This window comes from Chiloscyllium plagiosum, unplaced genomic scaffold (genome assembly GCF_004010195.1).
Source record: "Chiloscyllium plagiosum isolate BGI_BamShark_2017 unplaced genomic scaffold, ASM401019v2 scaf_62680, whole genome shotgun sequence".
In the NCBI taxonomy this organism is placed as follows: Eukaryota; Metazoa; Chordata; class Chondrichthyes; order Orectolobiformes; family Hemiscylliidae; genus Chiloscyllium; species Chiloscyllium plagiosum.
Window position 1 is genome coordinate 1,625 of NW_025198504.1, and position 3,837 is coordinate 5,461.

Genomic DNA, 3,837 nt, shown 5'->3' on the forward strand with positions numbered 1-3,837 from the left:
GCAAACAATTCCTCACAGGCAATTTAATAGACAATAGACAATAGGTGCAGGAGTAGGCCATTCTGCCCTTCGAACCAGCACCACCATTCATTATGATCATGGCTGATCATCCTCAATCAGTATCATGTTCCTGCCTTATCCACATAACCCTTGTTTCCAGTATCCTTAAGAGCTCTATCCAACTCTTTCTTGAATGAACACCTCCTGCTGTCTCGGGTTCTTCATTCCATTGACTTCAAATCTTCACAGAATTCAATAGACCTTGTTACATTGTCATTTCTTCATTTTTGTTCAAACCACTGTGAGCAGAGTGTCACAGTGGGAATGTGCTTGCCCCACAACCCAGAGGTCAGACCATAGTCTTGGAACCGTACTGTGATATTTATGATTTCACCAAAACAAGGGAGAAATGTCTGCTGCTCTACATAATTTATGCAATTCACTTATTCATAAGGTTATAGGCTCTTAGGCGTATGTGACGAGGTGGCCGAGAGGTTAAGACGATGGGCTGCTAATCTATTGTGTTCTACACGCGTGGGTTCGAGTCCCACTCTCGTCGGTGTTCTCAGTGGTTTTCAATTCTGCTATTTTTGGATGATCACAACTGTCTTACTGAAATTGGAACTGCAATGTCAGTTTGTATGCATCGACGCTATTATAAAATCTCAAGGAATAATTTGGTCCTGTTGCCTAAACTGCATTGAAATGTAGATTGCATTGGGATATTGAAAAGGAACGCGACTTTCTTTTACAAGTCAAGCTGCTGTGACGTTTTATCATATGAACGAGATCCAGGAAAACCAAATAACAAGAGATGTGAAGGCCATGTTTATGCAGTGGGATTCTTAATGAGTATTTTGTCAAATGAAATCTGGAGCAGGTTGAGTAGACGTGCTTCATCTTCGTGAGAAGAGCACAAAATAATGGAGATATTTCACGCCATTGATGAATGCTGGACATAAGGCCTAAATACAAGATGTGGGAAGCGAGTCCCTCTCGTTCTGCACACACTGGATGCATCACATTGAACTATGAAAAACTGGAGAAGTCAGCATGTTAACTGTAGGGACTGAACCTAAACTGTGGATCAATAACCGCAGATTCATGCAGCATAAATATGAAAAATGATTTAAAGTGTCTTTATATACGCATGTCATTAACAGACGTTTCGTTCTAATACCCGTGTGGTTGAAAGAATAAGGCACCACATTTCAGATGGATGAGAACGTAACCAATTTTATTTTGAAATTGAGATCTATTTGATCATTTTTAACAGTGAACAAGTTTATTTTAAATAATGCAAACCACATTCCCTTACCTGGATAAAAGTGTGATTTCATTACAAACATTGTCCTTGCTAAGTCGCAATTACTCAACATGAAAAATAGGATATATTTTTTATTGAGAATACATCAATTAGCACCATTATCTAACTTCGGATTGACTGCAATATGCATATGCTAAATAAGGTTTAAGAAAGAATGACTTTTGGAAATAATGATTCGGTGGTGCCTAAAATTAATATCAGGTTCTCATGATGTGGATATACCACCAATGGCTCCAGTGGTGCAAATGCTCAGTGGGCAGTATTTCTATGATTGTATAGAGGTGTGCGATCTGCCAGGAATGGGAGCTCCCACTTCATCTGGAGCAGCGTCTGTTGACATGGACCAGGGAGCATTGTGACATCAGACTGGGAGTTCCAACCACACCTGGAGCAACTTTTATTGACATTGTTTTAATGTCATGTAGCAGCAGGAAGCATTGGGACATCAGAGTGATAGATCCAACCTCAACTGGACCGCTTCTATTGACATGGAGCAGGGAGCATTGGGACATCAAACTGGGATCTCCAACTTCAATTAGAGCAGCTTCTATTGAATGGAGCAGCAAGAAGCATTGAAACGTCAGGTTGGGAGCTCCAACCGCACTTGGAGCAGTTGGTATTTACATGGAAGAGGAGGGAGGATTGGGACATTAGGCTGGGGAAAGGATCTTCAACTATTTTAATCTGAAGTAAAATATGATTCAACGACTCAGATGTTAATTGATTTATGATGAATCTTTCCCGGGGAAATAATTGATTCTTTTGATATTAAAGACAAGTCCTGCAAATATTCAACTCATCAAAACGCATTGGTACAGAGAGAAATGGAGTGATGTTTCATGTCTTTGTCTTTTCTTTTCTGGCCGACTCTGCACTGGTTTACATCACCGGAAGGACGTTTTCAGTCATTTCATGTTGTTCAGTTTCCTGCAAATACGGACAGGTCATTAACGTAATCTAAAACTGAAAATTAACGGGAATATGCGATGTTATGATTAGGCTGGAGTTTACCTCAAATTATGATGAAAAAGCAGCAAAGTAAGTTGCAATTTCCTTGATCAGCAGTGGCCTCATTGATTGGTTGATCAGATTGTGAATGGTCGTTTTTTGAGGACAATTTGAAGAGAATCAATGATGGTGATTATCTTTGTTCTTTGTTCATCTTGTGACTGTTACTGTTATTGCTCATGTCCTTGTTAACAACACAGCTCTTTAGCGTGTAAAATCTCAGCTGTGCATCTGGCCAGTGGTACAACCATTCGTATACGGATTGGCTACGGATCAGGCGGGTGGAAGTTCGACTTTTACTTGGCGCAAGCGCATTGTGGAGATTCATCACACATACAAACTATTCATTTTTGTTCCGCTGAGGTGGATAATATTTGAAATTTTCATCTCCACGAACGAAAATTCTTTCACTGTCTTCGATCAGTTAAACATTACCAAGAACAATCAGAGTAAAAATCACACAGCACCAGACGTATCGAACAGACGTATTTGGAAGCACCAGTGTTCCATGCACTGCTTCTTCATCAGGTATTTGTCAACTGTTGGAATCTAAAATGGCTTTGTGTGATTTTTAAATTTGGCCACCCCAGTCCAACACCAAGCAACATGAATCCGACTGAGACAACACTACTATCGTGGGGCAAGCCAGACAGAGAACAGCCAGGGAATTCCTAGAGGCATGGCATTCATCCACAAACTCCATAACAAACACATCGACCTGGACCCAATATACCAACCACTACAGCGGACAGCTGAAACTGACAACCGGAAGCGGCAGGGACAGACCACTATAAACACCGGAGGAAACATCAAAGAAGCGCTTCGCAGGAGGCTCCCAAGCACTGATGATGTCGCCTAGCCAGGGGACGAAACGTTTGCAACAAAAACTTCCAGCTCGGCGAACAGAACCACAACAACGTGCACCCGAGCTACAAATCTTCGCACAAACTTTGAACATCAGTCATGTCCCAGTGCTGTCAGAGAATGCAATCCTGGAATAGCCCCACACATTGCTCATAGGTACGTTTCGGTTTCAGAAACCAATGCACTCAATCGCGGCAGCTCCTGTGTATGAAAAGCACAGAAAAGAAATAGCTGAGAGAGGGAAGACGTTTTTCCCTTCTTTGAAGAGCTGGGGTATTGACTGATCTTAGGCATTAAACAGATTCCTTGTCGAGCTGCGCTCTTTGCATCAGGAACAAGAGGTCCTGATTTTCTGAATGGTAATGAAACCCAGGCCACTCAGTTAAAGCGCTGAATACTAACCACTAAACCACCAGGAATGAGGGCAGAAGCAGTTGCACCGTCCCTTCATAACACATGTTTTGGAATTATGTCACTGCAGATATGTTTCCCTTCAAAAATGATTGAATTATCTAGTGTTTATAGCACAGAAATAGGTCCCTTCATCTCATTCCCAGCACCTGGTCTGTCACCTTGTAAGCTCTGACGTTTCACGTGTTCATCTCAATGCTAATTTCTCTGGAATGTTTTAATCTCGT

At 41.5% G+C, this 3,837-nt stretch overlaps 1 non-coding gene across 1 annotated transcript; it reads left to right on the plus strand.

The window, feature by feature from the left end:
* The first annotated feature begins 477 nt into the window (after positions 1-477).
* On the plus strand, positions 478-559 carry trnas-gcu. Its single transcript has one exon. It is a non-coding gene; the product is annotated as a tRNA-Ser (tRNA).
* The last annotated feature ends 3,278 nt before the right edge of the window (positions 560-3,837 follow it).